Source organism: Chrysemys picta, chromosome 13 (assembly GCF_011386835.1).
Source record: "Chrysemys picta bellii isolate R12L10 chromosome 13, ASM1138683v2, whole genome shotgun sequence".
NCBI lineage: Eukaryota > Metazoa > Chordata > Testudines > Emydidae > Chrysemys > Chrysemys picta.
The window spans coordinates 13,591,490-13,614,900 of NC_088803.1; the positions used below are offsets into that span (position 1 = coordinate 13,591,490).

Here is a 23,411-nt window from a genome sequence, read left to right on the forward strand (position 1 = left end):
CGAATTAACTCTGCACCCGTCCACACAACAAAGCTATTTAGTTCGACATAGAGGTCTCCTAAATTCGACTTCTGTATTCCTCCCCAACGAGGAGAGTAGCGCTAAATTCGACATGGCCATGTCGAATTAGGGTAGGTGTGGATGGAAATCGACGCTAATAGCTCCAGGAGCTATCCCACAGTGCACCACCACTCTGTTGACGCTCTGGACAGCAGTCCGAGCTCGGATGCTCTGACCAGACACACAGGAAAAGCCCCGGGAAAATTTGAAAATTTGAATTCCTTTTCCTGTCTGGGCAGTTTGAATCTCATTTCCTGTTTGGACATCGTGGCGAGCTCAGCAGCACTGGCAACGATGCAGAGCTCTCCAGCAGAGATGGCCATGCAATCTCAGAATAGAAAGAGGACCCCGGCATGGACTGATCGGGAAGTCTTGGATCTGATCGCTGTGTGGGGCGATGAGTCCGTGCTTTCGGAGCTGCGATCGAAAAGACGGAATGCAAAGATCTACGAGAAGATCTCCAAAGCCATGACAGAGAGAGGATACAGCCGGGATGCAACGCAGTGCCGCGTGAAAATCAAGGAGCTGAGACAAGGCTACCAGAAGACCAAAGAGGCAAACGGACGCTCCGGATCCAAGCCGCAGACATGCCGTTTCTACGAGGCACTGCATTCCATCCTAGGTGCGGCCGCCACCACTGCCCCACCACTGACCGTGGACTCTGAGGATGGGATATTGTCCACGCCCGCTTCCTCTGAGATGGTAGTGGACGGGGAAGATGAGGAAGGAGATGAGGAGGACGAGGCAGTCGACAGTGCTTACAACGCTGATTTCCCAGACAGCCAGGATCTCTTCATCACCCTCACAGAGATCCCGTACCAACCGTCCCCAGGCGTTAACCCGGACCCAGAATCAGGGGAAGGATCAGCCGGTAAATGGATTAAACATGTAAACATTTATTTTGAAAAGAATATTAATATTAACTGTGGCTTTTTCATGATTAGATTGTCCTAGGCACTTAAAGTTCTAGTCTTTGCTAGTGCAACTGCTGCAAAAAAATCTAACAATGTCCGGTATATCTTCATTGGTTTGCCATAGGCGCTCTACTGTTTAGCCCTTGCCAGTGCAGCTACAGTAAAATTTGGTCAATATGTCCGGGGATAGAGCAGAAATCCTCAGGGGACATCTCCATGAAGCTCTCCTGGAGGTAATTGGAAAGCCTTTGCATGAGGTTCCTTGGCAGAGCGGCCATGTTGTGTCCTCCGTAGTATGAAACGTTTCCGCGCCAGGCTACCATCAAGTACTCCGGTATCATTGCCTTGCACAGCATGGCGGCATACGGCCCTGCAGTTTGCAGGCTTTCTCGAAGCATGCGTTCTTCGCCGCTGTCTGAAATACGCATCAGAGTGATGTTGCTCATGGTGATCTGCTTTGAATTAGGGGAATGTTAGTATTGGGACTGCTTCCCTGTTCCTTTACAGAACTGTGACCGCCGGTTTACAGCCATGTGGTGGAGGCGGGAGAGGGGCAGCATAGAGGGATCTTTCCCGGGGACAGCCGCGAGGGGGTGGGACAGGGGCAGAGTTCATGCTTGCCGGATTGCTGGCAGCAGGAACTGGCCAACGCTAGGAGCATTGCTTTGAACATGAAAGTAGGGCAGTGCTATTATTACAGTTTTAAGCTGCCACAAGTCTACGGCTTACCATGTCAGCCCGCTACCCAAATTCCGCGGTGCTGTTCCGATTCTGTGATCTGCACTGCAAGACCCCAGGGACTGAATGCGAAGGCCGAAAATTCGACCTTGTCCTGAGTGCGCATCTGATAGGTGCTGTGAATGGTCTTTTTCACAGAGAAAGATTATTTTCTTTGTTCCCCCCAAAATTTATCTTTCTGAGGAATTCATTCCCTTTTTCCCATCCCACAGCTGTGGCTGTCTCCCGACCTACCCTGTCATCCCTCTCCCAAAGGCTGTCGCAGATTAGGCGTAGAAAGAAAAGGACACGGGACGACATGTTCTCAGAACTTATGGGCTGCTCCCGAGCCGAGGCAACCCTGCTGAGTCAGTGGAGGGAGAACATGTCCCAGTACCAGAGAGCACACAGCGAACGGGAGGAGAGGTGACTGCAGGAAGACCAGCAGGCGACTCAAACACTGCTTGGACCAATGAGGGAGCAAACGGAAAAGCTACGGCGCCTTGTGGATGTTCTGCAGGACCGGAGGCAGGAGGACAGAGCCCCGCTGCAGTCTATCTGCAACCACCGTCCCCCGCCACAAAGTCCCATACCCCCCTCACCGAAAGTACCCAGAAGGAGGGGCTGCAGAGCCCGTGAAAACTGTCACTCAACCCCTGCAGACTGCTCAAGTGGCAGAAGGCTGTCATTCCCCAAAGTTTGATAAGTCCTTTCCTTCCCGCCTCACCCAAGCCCCCATCCCAGTTTCATCCCCTAACTGTCCATTTGCTAATAAAAAATGAGTTTCTGTTAATTGCTGTTTCCATCATGTTTTTTTAGAGGACAGTCTGTTTTAAGGGGGGGAAAGGTGGTTGGTACAGACACGGGGGCAGGTTCAGCAGCAGGTCACACACACAGTGCATTCACTAGGCACCCTGGTCAGTCTGGGAGGTGGTTTTCATTGTCTGGGGGGTGGGAGGGCGGCTATGTGACTTTGTGGCGGAGGAGGGCGGTTAGAGATCTTATGCAGCGGTCCTTATCCTGGATCACAGAGCCACGCAGCAGGGAATCTGTAACCGTCCTCCCCCTGCCACAAAGTCACATAGCCCCCATACACAGAGTCCCGAACAGGAGGGGTGGCAGGCTCCGTTCAAACCATCAGTCCGCCAGTGCGGACCACTGTAGAAGCAGGAGCCTGTCATTCCTCGAGTTTAGAAGCGTCCTTTGCATCAGTACACTACACCCGCTCCCCACTACAGTCTGCGTCCCAGTTTCAACACTTTACCGCGAAAACAGTAATAAAGAAAACGTTGTTCATTAACAAATTTTCAGTGATTTTATTTTTAAACGTGGGTTGGAAGGGGGTGAACGGGGTATGAAACTGGAGAGGATAGTGAACAGTCACTGGGTAAAGTAACGGGGGCAGGTTCAGCTTCTCTGTAAACCAACAAAATTGTCACAGGTTACCCTGCTCACTCAGGAACCTAGCTTTCAAAGCCTCCCGGATGCACAGCGCGTCCGGCTGTGCTCTTCTAATCACACAGCTGTCTGGCTGGACGTAATTAGCAGCCAGGCTATTTGCCTCAGCCTCCCACCCCACCATAAAGGTCTCCCCCTTGCTCTCACACAGATTGTGGAGCACACAGCAAGCTGCAATAACAATGGAGATATTGGTTTCGCTGAGATCGGAGCGAATCAATAAGCTTCTCCATCTCCCCTTGAGATGTCCAAAAGCACACTCCACCACCATTCTGCACTTGCTCAGACGGAAGTTGAAGAGTTCCTTTTCACTGTCCAGGGTGCCTGTATAGGGCTTCATGAGCCATGGCATTAGCGGGTAGGCTGGGTCCCCGAGGATCACTATGGGCATCTCCACATCCCCCACAGTGTTCACTTGGTGGCTTATGTGTGTTACTATTCCTGATGTCCGATTTGTGTCCATTTATTCTTTTGCGCAGGGACTGTCCGGTTTGGCCAATGTACATGGCAGAGGGGTATTGCTGGCACATGATGTCATATGTAACATTAGTGGATGTGCAGGTGAATGAGCCCTTGATGGTGTGGCTGATGTGGTTGGGTCCTCTGATGGTGTCGCCAGAGTAGATATGGGGACAGAGTAGGCAACAAGGTTTGCTACAGGGATTGGTTCCTGGGTTGGTGTTTCTGTGGTGTGGTGTGGTGTGTAGTTGCTGGTGAGTATTTGCATCAGGTTGGGGGATGGTCTGTAAGTGAGGTCTGGCCTGCCTCCGAAGGTCTGTGAGAGTGAGGGATCATTTTCCAGGATAGGTTGTAGATCGTAGATAATGCGCTGGAGAGGTTTTAGCTGGGGGCTGTATGTGATGGCCAGTGGTGTTCTGTTGTTGTCCTTGTTGGGCCTGTCCTGTAGTAGGTGATTTCTGGGTACCCATCTTGCTCTTTCAATCAGTTTCCTCACTTCCCCAGGTGGGTATTGTAGTTTTACGAATGCTTGATAAAGATCTTTGTCCTCACACACAACCACTTCAGATTTGGGGACAACTTATACCTTCAAGTCACTGGCACAGCTATGGGTACCCGCATGTCCCCACAATATGCCAACATTTTTATGGCTCACTTAGAACAACGCTTCCTCAGCTCTTGTCCCCTAGTGCCCCTCCTCTACTTCAGCTACATTGATGATATCTTCATCATATGGACCCACAGAAAGGAGGTCCTTGAAGAATTCCACCTGGACTTCAACAATTTCCAGCCCACCATCAACCTCAGCCTGGACCAGTCCACACAAGACATCCACTTCCTGGACACTACAGGACAAATAAGTGATGGTCACATAAACACCACCCTATACCAGAAACCTACTGACCGCTATACGTACCTACATGCCTCCAGCTTCCATCCAAGACACATCACACAATCCATTGTCTACAGTCAAGCCCTAAGATACAACCGAATTTGCTCCAACCTCTCAGACAGAGACAAACACCTACAAGATCTTTATCAAGCATTCGTAAAACTACAATACCCACCTGGGGAAGTGAGGAAACAGATTGAAAGAGCAAGACGGGTACCCAGAAATCACCTACTACAGGACAGGCCCAACAAGGACAACAACAGAACACCACTGGCCATCACATACAGCCCCCAGCTAAAACCTCGCCAGCACATTATCCACGATCTACAACCTATCCTGGAAAATGATCCCTCACTCTCACAGACCTTGGGAGGCAGGCCAGTCCTCGCTTACAGACCACCCCCCAATCAGAAGCAAATACTCACCAGCAACTACACACCACACCACAGAAACACCAACCCAGGAACCAATCCCTGTAGCAAACCTCGTTGCCTACTCTGTCCCCATATCTACTCTGGCGACACCATCAGAGGACCCAACCACATCAGCCACACCATCAAGGGCTCATTCACCTGCATATTCACTAATGTTATATATGCCATCATGTGCCAGCAATGCCCCTCTACCATGTACATTGGCCAAACTGGACTGTCCCTCCGCAAAAGAGTAAATGGACACAAATCGGACATCAGGAATGGTAACATACATAAGCCAGTAAGTGAATACTTCAATCTCCCTGGTCATTCTATTACAGATTTAAAAGTCACTATCATTGAACAAAAAAACTTCCGAAACAGACTTCAAAGAGAAACAGCAGAACTAAAATTCATTTGCAAATTTTACATCATTAATCTGGGCTTGAATAGGGACTGGGAGTGGCTGGCTCATTACAGAAGCAACTTTTCCTCTTCTGGAATTGACACCTCCTCATCCATTATTGGGAGTGGACTACATCCACCCTGATTGAATTGGCCCTGTCAACACTGGTTCTCCACTTGCGAAGTAACTCCCTGCTCTCCATGTGTCAGGATATAATGCCTGCATCTGTAACTTTCACTCTATGCATCCGAAGAAGTGAGGTTTTTACCCACGAAAGCTTATGCCCAAATAAATCTGTTAGTCTTTAAGGTGCCACCAGACTCCTTGTTGTTTTTGTAGATACAGACTAACACGGCTACCCCCTGATACTTGACACCATATATGGTATAATACTGCTTAAATACTGATGCCCGGAATTGTTTTTTCTTGGTTATAGGATCATAGAGTCATAAAAATGTAGGGCTGAAAATGACCTCAAGAAGTCATCAAGTCTAGCCCCCTGCACTGAGTTGGACCAAGTAAACCTAGACCATCCCTGACAAAAGTTTGTCCAACCTGTTCTTAAAAACCTCCAATGATGGGGAGTTCACAGTCTTCCTTGGAAGCCTATTCCAGTGCTTAACTACCCTTAGGCCTGGTCTACATTACAACTTTAATTCGGATTTAGCAGCGTTAAATCGAATTAACCCTGCACCCGTCCACACAACGAAGCCATTTAATTTGAAATAAAGGGCTCTTTAAATCGATTTCTGTACTCCACCCCGTCGAGCGGAGTAGTGCCAAAATTGATTTTATCATTTCAAATTAGAGTTAGTGTGGCCGCAATTCGATGGTATTGGCCTCCGGGAGCTATCCCACAGTGACATTTTGACCGCTCTGGACAGCAATCTGAACTCGGATGCACTGGCCAGGTAGACAGGAAAAGCCCCGCCAACATTTGAATTTCATTTCCTGTTTGCCCAGTGTGGAGAGCACAGGTGACCACAGATAGCTCATCAGCACAGGTAACCATGCAGGCCGATAATCAAAAAAGAGCACCAGCATGGACCGTACGGGAGGTACTGGATCTGATCGCTATATGGGGAGAGGATTCAGTGCTAGCAGAACTTCGTTCAAAAAGACGAAATGCAAAAACTTTTGAAAAAATCTCCAAGGGCATGATGGAGAGAGGCCACAATAGGGTCTCAGATCAGTGCCACGTGAAAGTCAAGGAGCTCAGACAAGCCTATCAAAAAACAAAGGAGGCAAACGGTCACTCCGGGTCAGAGCCGCGGACATGCCGCTTCTACGACGAGCTGCACGCAGTTCTAGGGGGGGCCGCCACCACTGCCCCACCTCTGACCGTGGATTCCGAGGGGGGGATCATCTCATCAGCTACACCTGAGGATTCTGCGGACGGGGAAGAGGAGGAGGAGGAGGACGAGCTTGCAGAGAGCACCGAGCACTGCGTTCTTCCCAACAGCCAGGATCTTTTTCTCAGCCTGACTGAAGTACCCTCCCAACCCAGTATCCAAGACCACGACCCCATGGAAGGGACCTCAGGTGAGTTTACCTTTTAAAATATAAAACTTGTTTTAAAAGCAAGGGTTTTTAATGATTACTTTGCCCTGAGGACTTGGGATGCATTCGCAGCCAGTACAGCTACTGGAAAAGTCTGTTAACGTGTCTGGGGATGGAGTGGAAATCCTCCAGGGACATCTCCATGAAGCTGTCCTGGAGATACTCCAAAAGCCTTGCCACAAGGTTTCTGGGCAATGCAGCCTTATTCCGTCCTCCATGGTAGGACACTTGACCGCGCCATGCTTGCAGCAAGTAATCTGGTATCATTGCATGACAAAGCCTGGCAGCGTATGGTCCCGGTGTTTGCTGGCATTCAAGCAACATCCGTTCTTTATCTTACTGTGTAATCCTCAGGAGAGTGATATCGCTCATGGTAACCTGGTTGAAATACGGGAATTTAATTAAGGGGACAGAGGTGGCAGTTCATACTGGGCTGTTTGCCTGTGGCTGAAAAGAAATCCTTCCCTGCAGTTAGCCAAGTGCGGGGGGAGGGGGAGGGCTGGGGGAAATTGGCCCAGAGCTTTTCAAGTTTGTCTAGCAGGGATCTTCCCTGATACCAGCCACGTGGTGGGGGGAGGGGTAAAGTGATCATCCCAGAGAATTCATGGCGGGGTGGGGGGTGTTTGGTTCCTGCAGGGATCTTCCCTGATACCAGCCAAGCGGTGGGGGGGGAGGGATAAAGCGATCATCCAGAGAATTGGATGGGGGCGGGGGGTTAGTTTGTTTTCTGCTGCTGAATGTTAACAGGAAAACCGCAGCACTCAACGGGCTTTGCTTGGTATGTGGGAAAGGAGGGCGCAGAAGCTGAAAGACAATGGCTTACCATGGCCGCATGCAAGCCGAATTCTTTTGGCCAGACCTGCGTCTGTGATCTCTAGCAGCAAAGCCACAGGCACTCAATATTAAGAGGCAAAGTGCGACCTTGCACAGAAATCACATGTGCTATGTAATGTGAATAGTGTTGGTCACCGTGAAAGAGTATAAGCATTGTTCTGCAAAATGTATCTTTTAAAAAAATTCTCTCCTTTTTTCCCTCCCTCCAGCAGCTGCAAATTCTTCAAGCCTCCCTCCTCCGTCCCGAATGCTATCACAGATAAGGCGTCGGAAAAACAAGACGTGAGACGAGATGTTCGCAGAAATCATGGAATCCACCCGCAGTGACAGAGCTCATCTGAATGAGTGGAAAGACACCGTTTCAAAGTATAGGAAAGAAGACAGTGAACGTGAGGACAGGAGGGACCAACGTGAGGAGAGGAGATACTCTCGAGATGAGAGGTGGTGGCAGGAAGATCAGAGGAGGCAGGATGCAACACTGGGGCTGCTGCGTGAGCAAACAGACATGCTCCGGCGTCTGGTGGAGCTTCAGGAACGGCAGCAGGATAACAGAGTGCCGCTACAGCCCCTGTATAACCCCCGTCCCCCCTCACCATGTTCCATAGCCTCCTCACCCAGACGTGTAAGAACGCGGGGGGCGGGGGGAGGCTCCGTACACCTTCCCATTCCACCCCAGTGGACAGCCCAAGCAAAAGGCTGTCATTTTTTTAACCTTTTTTTAGTGGCCTTTTCCTTCCCGCCGATCCTCCTCCCAAACCCCACCCAGGTTCCCTCTCTCTTTTTATAATGTATTAATAAAGAATAAATGATTTTTAAACGATAGTGACTTTATTTGGTTTTAAAGCAAGCTGGGGGAAGGGGGAGGGTGGGTTCCTTACAGAGAATGAGTCAATAAAGGGGGCGGGTTTTCATGAAGGAGAAACAAACAGATATTTCACACTGTAGCCTGGCCAGTCATGAAACTGGTTTTCAAAGCTTCTCTGATGCACAGAGCTTCCTGGTGTGCTCTTCTAATCGCCCTGGTGTCTGGCTGCATGTAATCAGCAGCCAGGCTATTTGCTTCAGCCTCCCACCCCGCCATAAAGGTCTCGCCCTTACTTTAACAGAGACTGTGGAGCACACAGCAAGCAGAAATAACAGTGGGGAGATTGGTTTGGCTGAGGTCTGAGCGAGTCAGTAACGATGGCCAGCGACCTTTTAAACGGCCAAATGCACATTCTACCACCATTCTGCACTTGCTCAGCCTGTAGTTGAACAGCTGCCTGTGTATGGCTTCATGAGCCATGGCATTAAGGGGTAGGCTGGGTCCCCAAGAATAACTATTGGCATTTCAACATCCCCAAAGGTTATTTTCTGGTCCGGAAAGTAAGTCCCTTGCTGCAGTCCTTTAAACAGATTAGTGTTCCTGAAGACGCGAGCGTCATGAACCCTTCCCGGCCAGCCCACATTGATGTTGGTGAAACGTCCCTTGTGATCCACAAGTGCTTGCAGCACCATTGAAAAGTACCCCTTGCGGTTTATGTACTGGGTACCCTAGTGGTACCCTAGTGCTCCGGTGACAAGATAGGGTTATGGGCTCCATCTATTGCCCCACCACAGTTAGGGAATCTAACTATGGCCTGCACATTTCCCAGAGTCACTACCTTTCGTAGCAGCACCTGAGTGATTGCTTTGGCTACTTACATCACAGCAGCCCCCACAGTAGTTTTGCCCACTCCAAATTGATTCCCGAGTGACCGGTAGCTGTCTGGCGTTGCAAGCTTCCACAGGGCTATTGCCACTCGCTTCTCAACTGTGAGGGCTGCTCTCATCTTGGTATTCTGGCGCTTCAGGGCAGGGGACAGCAAGTCACAAAGTTCCATGACAGTGCCCTTACGCATGCGAAAGTTCCGCAGCCACTGGGAATCATCCCACACCTGCAACACTATGCGGTCCCACCAGTCTGTGCTTGTTTCCCTTGCCCAGAATTGGCGTTCCATGGATAGAACCTGCCCCATTAACAACTTGATCTCCAAAGCACCGGGGCCCGTGGTTTGAAGAATTCTGTGTCCGTGTCCATGTCCATGTTCTCATCACGTTTGTCCCTGCGCTGCCGCCGCCGCTCCCTCCTCGCCTCGTTTTTCTGGTCCTGGCTCAGCATAAACTCCACAAGAACGCGCAAGGTGTTTACAATATTCATGACTGCTGTCTTGAGCTGAGCGGGTTCTATGCTTACCGTGGATGGAGTCTGCAGTGTTCACCCAGGAAAAAAGGCACGAAATGGTTGTCTGCCATCCGTTGCTTTCATGCAGGGAGGGAGGGAGGGGTGAGGCTGTACCCAGAACCACCTGCGACAATGTTTTTTGTCCCATCAGGCACTGGGATCTCAACCCAGAATTCCAATGGGCAGGGGAGACTGCGGGAACTATGGGATAGCTATGGGATAGCTACCTACAGTGCAACGCTCCAGAAATCGACGGTATCCCCGGAACATGGATGCACACCGCTGAATTAATGTGCTTAGTGTGGCCGCATACATTCAACTTTATACAATCTGTTTCCCAAATTCGAATTATATAAATTCGGATTAATCCCGTAGTGTAGACATACCCTTATAGTTAGAAAGCTTTCCTAATATCTAATCTAAATCTCCCTTGCTGCAGATTTAGCCTATTACTACTTGTCCTGCCTTTGGTGGACATGGTTATGCTTCTACCTAAGGACTGTTCAACCTCTGTGAATAGAAGAATCAAAATCCAAGTAACTGCTTCTGATCACCAACTCCTTCCCCTCCAACCCATTGACTTTATCGTGGTCGGTAGCTTTGGCACAGCTTTCTTTCTCTTCTCTTTAGGTCATTCCAAATGAAACTGTTCAATGGCAGGTGCATAATTGATGCTTCCTTTTATTAGTACATAGAGGCTGAAATATATTTCTGTTAAAAATCTGAAGAATGACATTCACAGAGTGTTAAATGATTGACACTCCAAATGGAACTCAGCACAGCAATTATTTGCCTATGCTAAGATTTATCGCTTTCTTTTGTAGTAATGCTGTCAATTGTGTACCTCCCACCCATGGAAAATCTTACTGAGCAACATAGTTACACCAATATAGGTCTGTAGTGTAGACCCGACCTTTATTTCCAGAAAGTAATATTGTACTATGGCTAACACATCTTCCCTTTCATCTGGATGTTGTCTTGGAGACCACCCTGGCAACAATCAGAGTCTTAGAGGCAATCCAAAGAAACTCCCCGCTTGTCTGCTGAGGAGCAAGCCAAATTCCAGCTGGACAACACTCTGGGTGGCACGTCGGAGGTGATCCACCGCAAGGCGCTGCAGAGGATATATGCTGACAAAGCGGCCGACATCATAGACGGGCTGAGGAAAAATTCATTTGTTGCTGTTCCTATTGTGCTGAAATGGTACTTCCCAGGTTTCGGCATTATTACTTGTGTTTGAGTAAAACTCATCGTATGCTAGGCACTATCCAAACGTATAATACACACAGAGGCTCCAGTTGAGGAAAGCATACCGTCTGAGAAATGCAGATGCTTTTTATGTTCTAATAAGTGGTTGCGTTTCATAGTACCCAGCTACTATTGTGTCTAGTAAAGCCAAAACATCACTGGCCCTGCTGGCAGGATAAGGATTTTTTATTTTTCCTACCCAAGATAGGGCAGTCTTGAGTTCAAAAATCAAGCTGGGGTGGGGTTCTGTATTGTCAGTTTTGGACACAACTGAGTTTGATCCCATTATAAATCCCATCTGTGAAAGTGAAAAAGACTTTGACGTGTAGAGTCTGTATTGGATTCAGGTTCCAACTCAAAAATTACTGTGTTCTACTGCCAGCCTCCTGATCAGAAAAAGGAAGTGAGTGCACAATATTGAGGGGGGGCCAGTGACCACTCTCTTGAATAATAGTTATAACGGGCAATTTCAACTCCCCACATATAAAATGTCAACCTCTGGAGAAGGTGAGGAGAAGGAGTTTTTCAATATTTTAAATGATTGCTTCTTGTAATAGCTAGTCTGTAGCTACACAAGAGGAGAGGTTATTGATTTAGCCCTGAATAACACTTAGATTCTGAATCAAGAAATAACTATGGGCAAACCATTGAACGGTAGCGATCACAATATATAACAGTCCAGTATCCTTGGTGGAAGGGATCATACCAAAAATTAGTACTGTGATATGAGACATAGGAAAGTGGAAGCTAAGTCAAAAGTTGGACACTTTTACAATCTTTAAAGCATAGGTTCCTGATCTATAGACTACAGGTCGTCAATGTGGTCTTGAATAGAAAGAGAGGTGGTTGACAGAATCTTCTTATACAGCCTCAATCTCTGCTATGAATTGAAGCAAATATGCCATTACTGTATATTGAAAAACTAACAAATCCCCCACCTAGCTGGAATTCTGTGTTGTGGTCACCCTATCTCAAGAAGGACATCTCAGTAATAAAGGACTCAGAAATGAGCATGGGGGGGAAGATGAGGCATGGGAAGACTGTGAGAAGTGATTGATGGTAATGAGACTGTTTAGGTTTGAGAGATAGTGGTATCAGAGGCGTTTTTACAGAGGTATACAAAATCTGATTGCTGCTGCTATTTACCTTTTCATATACGGACAAGGGGATATGAAAATGTGAAAATGAAAGGCAGGAAATGTAAAATTGATGAAAGGAAGTTCTCTTCTCTAGTACCATCTGTGTAGGACTTTTTCTCTTGTGTCTTAGAACCTTAGCACAAGACTTTCCGAACTTCCTTAGCTCTTCCTTTTTTTACCCTTGAGGGCAGCCATGGTAGAGTGGAGTAAGAGGCAAACCCTCTAGTGGTCACCACGTGTCACTCTTGAGTTTAAGTGCTGTCTTCCACCCAGTTCCTTGTTGAGCATGGTCAGTGAGCTGTAAAAAGAAGGTGGAAATTGAACTACAGTATTCAAAGAATGTGCGGAATGTGCCCCTACTAAACCAGCTGAAGGGGATAGTCCATAAATGAATGGAAACTAACCTTTGTGTTCTTTATAGCTTCTCTGTCCTCCTGGCTGGTTCTGGATTTACACAGCAAGAGGCTACAACAGTATTTTGATGGAACCGTGTCATCATACTTTTCCACTTTCCCGATACATCTCTAACAATGTAGAACAAAGGATAATTAGAAATGAAAGTAATTCCCTTTAGCATTGTAGTTGCAGATTGTCAGATCTTTATTATGGTGGCTCCCTAATGTCCCCGTCAGAATTGGGGCCCCGTTATACAAATGCAGAAAGAGAACTCATGTCCGGAAGGACTTGCTTTTATGTTGCATCACGTTGAGGACGTCTGCAGTCTCTAGCAGGTTCTCTACTGAGGCAGGGCAGAATGTGAGAACTAGACGTAAAGAAATGAGAGATGAAAGGAGAGGGGTAAGACTATGAGAAGGTGCTCTTAGACACCAGGTTATGGACATGGTATGAAAACTAGATTAGAGGAGGGATATAGGTTTGCGAAGGGACTGCCAAGTAATAGGTACTTCTGGGATCTGTGTGCTTCTAGACTCCTGGAATGTTCAGCAATTATATCTCTGCAAAGTTCCCATGTCTCATCAAAAGTATCTAGGCTGCCTAGATGTAAATTGTGATTCCTTAATCCTCAGTGGAGAAAGAGCTGTTTTTTCCATTATGTCAAGATGTGAGAGGTCGAGGGTTCTCTGATTCCCAACTTGTGGTGTTTTTCCTTGAAACATGATCAAGTTGGTTACAGTGCACTCTTTGTGAAGTGACAGAATGGACTTCTTTCTTCTAGGCTAGGTATAAGCTGGCTGAGAGGTTCAGAGTTTTGTGTATGCCTGTGTTGCATGGGGTGAAAAGAATATCTAGTTACAGGACCATAACAAGTATCAGAGAAGTTTGAGAGCTCTGAAATGTCTGGCAAGTGGTTAAATCCATGTATTAAATTATGGGATGTTACAGATACCAGGGACTCTTTGGGGCAGCTGGTTACAACAGTTGAGATTTCTGTTATTTGTAACTTCTCACAAAGCAGAATTCTGGGATATTGACAATGTACCCAGACCCAGTCTTGGGACTCTGTAGGAGGTATACGGGGGAAAAAAATAATTTGGTTTATGTTCTGTTGAATGCCCTCATCATCACCCTGGTTAGTGGGGTATAGCCATGCATTTGTGGCCTATTTAACCTTCTGTAAAATAACATAGCCACAAAACCAATCTAAAGATTCATGGCCATTCCTGGAGAATTTTGCTATGCACGTTGTACCACATTTGAAGTCCTTCTGAAACTTTCTGCTGTTTCAGTGGGCAATGGGCACTGAGCAGAAGCCTTACTGCCTCCAGCTTGTCTGGTCTAGGTTTTTATCCTGCACCCATCAATGTGGTATCTTAGCATCTCTTAGCTTCTGTTTTGTTTTTTGTTGCTGCTAAGGTTAAAGATGAAAGAGGAATAGTGGCGAGAAGCCCAGAGAGGATTCAACAAGGTCTGGAGGGAGCAGAATGAGAAACATTACCTGAAATCCCTGGATCACCAGGGCATCAGCTTCAAACAGAATGACACCAAGGCCCTGTATGCAATATGTGTAGGCCCTTGACACCAGAACTTGGGTTGTTGTGATGGATAATGTGAACTCTGGCCCTTCCCCCATAGGGTTTGGGGTTGTAATGAAAGAGGAAATCCAGTTCACTGGCAGTGCTTTGTACAAGGGTCTTAAAGACGTGGTAAGTTGCATATGTGAGACTCACCCATGCTCTGTGTATTTTGTCTTCCTCCCTCAGAGGCAAGAGCAGGCATCAGAAGATAATGCTGGAGTACCCGTAGGCCCACACCTGTCACTAGCCTCTGAGGACAGGCAAATCCTGGAGGATGCTGCTTCTCTTTATCATCCACCACGTGAAACAGCAGACAGGAATTCAGAAAGAGGACAAGTACAAAATCAAGCAGATCAGGTACCACTTCATTCCGGACATGCTGTTTGCTGGGTGGTGCGAGCTCTCAGACGTGGAGGAGGAAATGGATGTGGATGAAGCCACTGGGGCTGCGAAAAAGCACAACGGAGTTGGGGGCAGCCTCCCTAAAGCCAAGCTGCTGTTCAGCAACACAGCGGCCCAGAAGCTACCTGCGGGAGGGGCGGAGGGGGGATGAAGTGTACAACCTCTTCTATGTCAACAACAACTGGTACATCTTCATGCGGCTTCACCAAATCCTATGCTTGCTGCTGCTGAGGATTTGCACCCAGGCTGAGCGGCAAATCGAAGAGGAGAACCGGGAAAGGGAATGGGAGCGGGAAGTGCTAGGCATAAAATGAGACAAGAATGACAGCCCAGTGTGTGGATCTGGTACTTGATCTGTTTCCTGGTGTCTTGAGGAATCTGTGTTCCTCCCTCTCACCTGCCTTTAGGTCTTGTCTCTGTAAAATCCGGTACCTGCATTTTGGTAGTTTCCAAAATGTGAAATATAAGGATGCTGGTGGGCACTGAATGTAGCACAGCATGTTATCAAGGAGGAGATCTCTAGACCTGACCCTGGGGCTTGGAACATGGTACTTCATGGGGCTGTGGGGGAGAGGTGTGGTATTTTGTATTGCTTTAACACTCCTTGCCAGCTGAATTTCTTAATTTTGGGTTGCGCTATTTTTCTACCTCATGAATTTACAAGTTGGATAAAAATCTTCTCTTGCCCCAAGCTTGTTATAAAATATCTCAATGGAGGAGTCAGCCCCTGGCAATTGACAAAGCAGTCAGTTTTGGCTCTGGTATTAAAAAGTGTGTCTCCTTTTAAACTGGTGTTCAAATGATTTACCGACTAAAGAAAGCAGGGCAGGCCAAACCCAAGTAAATCCAGGCAGTCCTATGTAGACCAGTAAAGAGCCTCCTTGATCTTCCATTTTCTGTTACAATGTTCGTGTAATCTGAGTGGTCTCAGCAAATATATGTATTTAGAATTCTCCAAGGGCTGGTTTCCTTAGTGGTGATAATGCTACAGTACTAAACTGCCTATGGCTGCCTGTTTCCGGCCAGCTAAAACCAGAGTAAAGTAGCTAATTTGGATTGAAGCAAAGGAGGAAGTGTGGACAGTCTTTGTTGGCCTTGAGGGAGGCAGAGGTGTTTGAACCTATAACAATTAAAAACAAACAGAAAACACAGAGAACTTTTCAAATTCCCTTTAAATTGGCATTGTTCCTTAACCAGTATTTTTTAAAACTTTATTTTCATCTTCCCTTGATGCCTATACCGCAGTGATGAGTGTTAGTTCAAAACTGGGTGTACCCTGAATGGCTTTTTTCATTTTCCTCCCCTTTTTACTATGTTTCTGCTACAGCCCACAAAACCTTTTAGAAGCTACATTAGCACATTCAGCTTGGAAAGGCGATAACTGTCTGTGTAGCTTGCTCTGGATAAGGTGCTGGAGAAACAGGAGACCTGGGTTCTAGTTCGAGCTCTGCTACTTAGTTACTATGTGACCTCAGGCAAGTTGCTTCCCCCAACCCCCTTGGTCTCTGTTTTACATTCTTCAAGGCGGGGCCTAGTTGGTTGTGTGTCTGAATGGTGGCAAGCACAGAGGGGTCGCAGATACAGTTTGGGACCTCTGGGTGCTAGTGAAATACAAGTTAATAATAATGTGCAATGCGTATATTTCATAAGAGCCTTAGGACATATCTGCGTTCATATCTTTTTGGTGAGGTCTCTGCTTTAATGGTGTGCATAATGTTGTTTTGGTAGCAAGAACCTCTTTAGTTCTCTTTAGTTCTAAGAATTTTACCACCTCTGCCCTCCTCCGTGAGGCCTCTGACGGGTTAAAGACCTGGCATTAATTTAAAAAGCTCTCATTTAAAGTCTTACAACGTTGTTCCTCATTTTATTGACCATTCTGGTAATTCATCAATTTGTCTGAGACCTTCAACATGTGGCCCTTTTGCTCCCAGAACTCATAGTGGGCCTGTAGGAACTGCCTTTGAGGGGTGTTACAATGTAGTTCATGTTACACCTTCTCTTCCTCTAGTGGATATTGATGTGGAGGATTACTACCCAGCTTTCAGAGGGGTAGCCGTGTTAGTCTGTATCAGTAAAAACAACAAGGAGTCCTTGTGGCACCTTAGAGACTAACACATTTATTTGGGCATAAGCTTTTGTAGGCTATAACCCACTTCATCAGATGCATGGAGTGGAAAATACAGTAAACAGGTATAAATATACAGCACATGAAAAGATGGGAGTTGCCTTACCAAGTGCAGACTGTCCTCCACTATCCAAGAGATGCCTAGTATCAGGTGGGACCACATTTGAAGTGTTCTCTTGCTCTTAGAAAACCTGAAGCATTTGTAAACACAAGGACCAAAACTGTAAGGACTCTTGGAAAAGGTTCTGTATTTCTTTTGAATAACAACTTCCTTCTGGATTTCACACACGCTGGCTGGCTCTTGAAGCTGGTATATTTGTGGCTTTTAGCTGCTTGTTGTCACTTGAACTCTGTAAGCCCAAGTGTCGACTCTCACATGCTGGCTACCTCGATGATCCAATTTCTATGGAGAATTGTTAAGCACAAATTAGAGTATAAAGACAGGGCTAAAAACAAGTTCTTAATTTCAGTTTTGACAGGAAATCGGCAGTCAACCGGCTCTTTATTTAAATTTGGGAATATAATTAATAATTAGAATTTGATTTAATTATTTTTAATTTCCCCTCCAGAAACAACCAACTAATCAAACTTTGGATTTGGTGTAGCGATTCCATGGCAAGAGAACTGCCTAACAAGCCCTTCCCGCGTACCTCGATGGTCTAAATCTTTGCCAGCTGTCAGGCATTTCCTTCATAATGCTCACTTAAAGGTTATTAATCCGTAGTTACTTTGTATGTGTAACTGTACTTTGCCAGCATCATTATTTATTTTAAAGGACACAATGTTTTCCAATGGGTGTAGTAGTAATTCACAGTAGAAGAGGCTACTATGTTCATAACCTAAATAATTGTTTTTTAGTTTTAATACTTAGATGGCTAGAATTTTTTTTTTTTTTTTTTTTTTTTTTTTGCTGTGGTTTGACCAGACAGAGGTTTGAAGCGGGAATTTTGAAGGGTATGTTCATTTCTAATCTGCATTGATGGACATATTCTTTAGCTGGTTCTGAGACTTGCGTGGTGCATAGTGGAGAAGAACTGGAAATCTGACCAATTCTGCCACAGCGTATATGTATGCAGGGGAGATAAAATAGTTTCTCATCAATTATAGCTTTTGACATAAGTGTTTGCATGCAAACATGCAAGTCTAGAAGTGCAGGCAAATGATGAAGGCTCAGCCTGGCTTGTTTTGATTAATGTCAAACTCTGCTTGTTGCCACATGGAGAAGTTTATTTTGGAGATTTTCTTAGTGTTCTCTTTTGTCTACGGCCTGACTGCAGAAGGCAGGTTGTCCATAGTGCACACTAGTGCAAAGCCCTCTGACTGACTTGGGTTGGGGAAAGGGGGCTACTGCAGTATACAGTGCACCAAGTCCAGAGGCATTTAAAACCACTTCACTAACTCCTCTTCTCTGTGTCCTTCCTGCTCCCAGCTTCAGCACACAGTGAGCGATGAGATCTGCATGCAGGTGACAGAGCTTTACCTGTTGGAGAATAGCAACGGAGCTACCGGAGGCCTGCTGTCCTCACAGTCATCTCGGGCCCTTGTGGAGGCCACGGAGCAGCGCAAAGCCGAGCAGCTCATGTCAGACGAGAACTGTTTCAAGGTAAAATCCATATCTGCCTGCAGTGACGCTTGGAGGAGGACTCCTGGAGGAGCTTGCTGAGAGAGGAGGGGAAGTACGAAGACTCGCTGAGAAAGGAGAATGGGCTCAGCTTTTCATTTTACGTAACTATCCAAATATCCCAAGGACCTCTGGACACCTGTGTGCTCCGCAGCTGTCATAGAGCTTGAGAGGGTGACCTGATTGTGCATTCTAGCCTGGTGGAGCTGCCGAGTACCTGCTCTGTGACTGTCGGTCTTAATATAGCCCTTGGCGGGGCTTGCATCAATCCAGACAGGAACTGTAGAACGAACAGGAAAAACAGAAGACTATTTCTATAAAGAGTTCCTCGGAAATGGGACATTTGCAAGGAAGATGGAAAAATACGTATCCTGAAGGAAAGCTGGGATTTGTCCCTGTATTTCTCAGTGTACCCAAAGCCAGAGTAATACTGTATTGAGTGATTGCTGTCACTAGGCTTTTAATCTCTGTCTCTCCCTCCCTCCTGTGGGGTGGGTCACTGACGCTTTCCACCTTTTTCTCCATCTCATCCATTGTAGACTGTAACGGTCTCTTACTAATATTTGTCACCTATGCGTTAAATAAACCTGACTCTCAGTTCAAATCAAATTCATACTTCTCGTCGCTGTGAAATCAGAAGTGGCCGGGCCCATCTTGAACTAGTGAAATTCATTGATAATGGCTTTGATATTTATAGGGCGTCTCTGTGTTCCCGATGAGAGTCTCAAAATAAGCAGGGAAGCAAAGAATTGAAACTGCACAAATTGATCAGAAAACAGCATGCTGCTAAAAGGAGTCCAGCTCCTTGCTTTGCCTTTATAAACATCCCAATTTCGAGCAAACTCTGGGTAACAGAGAAATTTTTTCTGATCGTTAATAAAATACCAACTGTTCACTGCAGCAATTCATGCTTTTTTCTTCCACCTCTCTTTAAGTATGTCATGGTTCTCTATCCAGGAATTCTCTTCTGCCCATATATGTAGAATAATTTCTTTCTCCTTTTACCCTCTGTTAGATTAGCTCCTTAGTGATCTAGAACTTTCCACGCATTGTCAAAACTCCTTCTGTGTTCAGATTGTGTAACTGGGGCTAGTATCCTACCGTTGCATAAAGTTTATTGGATTTATTTTTCTGAATAATTGGTTACTAAGTCTCCTTCCGCATTCTGCTTTGTAGCTGATGTTCATTCAGAGCAGAGGCCAGGTCCAATTAACCATCGAGCTGCTGGACACCGAAGAGGAGAACTCGGATGACTCCGTAGAGGCAGAGGTAAGAGCCGATTGTCCTTGGAGTTCAGCTGCAGCTATTAAGCATGTAAAGTTTAAATGGGGGTATAACTGGATGAAGATGGCAGAGCTGTCAGTGTTTCAGATGCTATAGTTTATGACCTGCTTCTAGTCCTACAGGACACATTCATTCTGTGACACAGTGCACTCAGTGAATTGGGTTGAACAAGCCTTGTTGGCATCTCTTATTAAGAATTTCAAAAAACAGACAGTGCAGGTGCATATAGGGGGAGGGATAGCTCAGTGGTTTGAGCATTGGCCTGCTAAACCCAGAGTTGTGAGATCAATCCTTGAGGGGGCCACTTAAGGATCTGGGGCAACAATCAGTACTTGGTCCTGCTAGTGAAGGCAGGGGGCTGGACTGGATGACCTTTCAGGGTCCCTTCCAGTTCTATGATATAGGTATATCCATCCATGGGGGGAGAGTGAGTGGGACTTGTGTGAAATATATGGAGTCTCCAAAGGTTGCTTTTCTTTCATCCACTTCCAACCAAACCCCTTCAGAGTTGGGTTTGAATTGTTTGATTTGGCAGATGTTGGTTAACCCCTTGTGTTCTGTGCCCAATTTCAGCGTTGGTCAGACTACGTAGAGCGGTACGTCAACTCTGATTCTGCCTCTCCCGAACTTTCGGGAACACCTGGCCCAGAAGCCGGTTTTCCTGCCAAGGTGAGTGAACAAGCTGTGGCTGTGAAAAGTGACACACAGACCACAAGTACCCATGTCAGCAGAGGGAGAAAAGCTTACTCTGTCACAGTGTTGGCTATTGCAGTCTCTTGTTTGTTTTTAGTACTCTGCCACTTTAGCAGACATTAACCTGGGAGTAGCATATAGAGACACAGTGCTGCTGTTTATTCCAAGAGTCCACCCTGGGCTCCTGCTCTCCAGTGACTGAGAGAGAGCATAGTCCACAGGCTGCAGAGAGGTCAGGGTTTGGGGAGTCACCAGCCCCGTTTTTTTTTTGGCAATCCTGCCTTTGCTTACAATAGCCCTCTAGCTGAGTGCAGAAGGTGCTGAGTCAGTGCTTTTCGCTAGCAGGAAGTTGGTTGCAAAACAGCTTTGAAAGGCCCTCACTCTCTGTAAACAGCTGAGATCAGTGGGTTGGCTTATGGTAGACACATGAGCCTAACCGACTTTAATTTGTGACCATTCCACTCTGAGCAATACTTTGGGTTCCGAAGGGCTGGCCTGGAGCCACCAGATATGCCCAGCCTAGTAGACAGAGGATGAGCACTAATCCCAGCAGGGAGTCTCTGGTTTACAGGAACCTGAGGCGGATCCGTAAGTGTCAGCATGGTCGGGAGCAGCAGGAGAAGGAAGGGAAGGAGGGAAACAGTAAGAAGTCCATGGAGAATGTGGAGAGCTTGGACAAGCTGGAGTGTAAATTCAAACTGAACTCCTATAAGATGGTGCACGTCAGGGTTCGGCAACCTCTGGCACAGGGCTAGCCGGAGTAAGCACCTTGGGGCCGGGCCAGTTTGTTTACCTGCTGCGTCGGCAGGTTTGGCCGATGGCGGCTCCCGCTGGCCGCGGTTCGCCGCTCCAGGCCAATGGGGGCAGCGGGAAGCCAGGGCCAGCACATACCTTGGCCCGTGCCACTTCCCACAGCCCCCATTGTCCTGGGACGGCGAACCACGGCCAGTGGGAGCCGCGATCCGCCGAACCTGCCGACGCAGCAGGTAAACAAACTGGCCCGGCCGCCAGGGTGCTTACCCTGGCGAGCCGCGTGCCAGAGATTGCCGACCCCTGGTGTACATGATCAAATCGGAGGATTACATGTACAGGAGGACTGCTCTGCTGCGTGCTCAGCAGGTAGGAGTTGAGTGAAAGGAATGGGATGAGCAGCTGGTGTTTCCCTGAACCTCTTGCTCCCAAAGGGCATCTGGGGAGAGTCAGATAAAGTGTCCGGGGTGGGGGGGAGGGGTTGTTCTCCTGTAACATTTAGTAGTATTCATATTGCTTTGAGGACTGGACACGACATAGTTTAGTCCACTGGACGCTGTAAACTTCCTCTGAATGTTCCTGAGATGTAACCCTTCCTTTCCTCCCCCTCCATTTCCCAAACTCTCCTGTTAGAGTAGACAGCTCTTAGCATCCTTTTACTCGTAGGTTTCTTGCCTAGGGGCACCTCACATTGGTTGCTAATCCCCCTTGTTAGGGTGGGCCTAAAAAAGGGGATAGCAAAGAACTGAAATGCTGAAAAACTGACCCGTGTTCTGACATAGCCCTCCAAGCTCATCTCATCAAGGAGCTGTGCCTCGACCCTGCAGTCACTGAGAATGGGAGTCTAGGGTTGCTCCCGGGCAGCGGAGCACTGCAAACGAATAGACCAGCTGCTTGAAAGTGCTGGGTGTGGGACTAGGATAGCCGCAGTGATGTCATAATTACAGAAAGGTCCAAGGTGGATAAAAATTGGAAGATTTTTTTAAAAATTAAATAAAATTCCTTTTTAAAATTTTTTGTTACTTATAAGTTTTTCTTTTTTAAAAATGAGCCAGTTTAAAAAGAAATCAGAATTTAATACAAAATATGTTGAGGCCTAAACTTAGAAGATTATAATAAGAGAAATAAATATGCTGAATCCATGACCCTCTCTTAAAAAACAAAAAACAAAACCACCATTTTCTAACATACTAAAAGTGTTTGGTTAATAAGAATCTGAAAATATAGTTATGGTGTACACTTCTAGGTAGCAAACAGATGTACCAAATCTACTGTAAAGTGTCTATTTAGTTGTAAGTCAAGGTGTTTTAATGGGTATATCAACTAATGAGTGCATCTTTCTTTAGAAAACAGCTGAAATACAAATGCTGATTTAAATCAGTCCACCCTGGAAATGTCACAATGCATATTTTCCCAGGACTCAGAAGTTCAGGTTCTAACAGAATAGCACAGCTATGGGAATATGTGTAGTAATTACTGGGACTGACTACTGTAATTAAGTCAGTCTTAAACTTAACTAACTCTTACTCATAACTCAGATTCCTTTTTGGTGTGAAATTTCTTAGGCTCTGTTTCGGTCCAAAAATAACTTTATTTTAGTGGGGGTGCCGTGTGCATGCGCGCATGTGCTGTGAGAGGTTGGGAACAAATATATCCGTCTCAGCACTCCCCTCTTCTATTCCAGCTGGAATTCTTGCACGCACGTGAGACTGTTTCCGTATTGTTTTGTATAAACCCCTGCATTGAAGGCTGAACACAGTCTTGCATCACCTGACATGCCATTAATCAGGGAAAAGATATGAGAAGCTTAGCATTATTGCAGCGTTAGGGTTCTAATCAAGCAGTCAAGTCAGGAACTTCTGGAAATTACTTCTGTTGGGTGTTTAATTCTGCTCTGGTGCACATGTATGTTTTGTGTGTCCCTGTTTTGATTATTAGCAGAGTGTTGAATCCATTTCATACAATATACAGGATATACACTGTGGCAGAGTTAACATTCTGGTTCAGAGTTCAACAAACCTTTGATGATTTTGACTTTGATCACTTCTGAGCACTTGATTTCACGGACTTAATTTTCATTAGCACGAGGCTTTTGGGGATTTCCAGTTGGGAATAAGGATGGCTGTGCCTGCTTGTTCATACACTGCCTCCAATTTACTGATGCTTTCCCTTGATCAGTCGGCAAGGATCAGTGTTTGTATTCCCAGTTCCCCAGCAGTGCTAAACATCTCAAATCTGTTGGCCTGGGGAAGTGGAT

General features: G+C 46.5%; 1 pseudogene; it reads left to right on the top strand.

Moving 5' to 3' along the window:
• LOC135975137 (paired amphipathic helix protein Sin3a-like) overlaps positions 1–21,598 on the top strand; it is a 93,711-nt pseudogene extending 72,113 nt beyond the window's left edge.
• Positions 21,599–23,411: the final 1,813 nt, after the last annotated feature.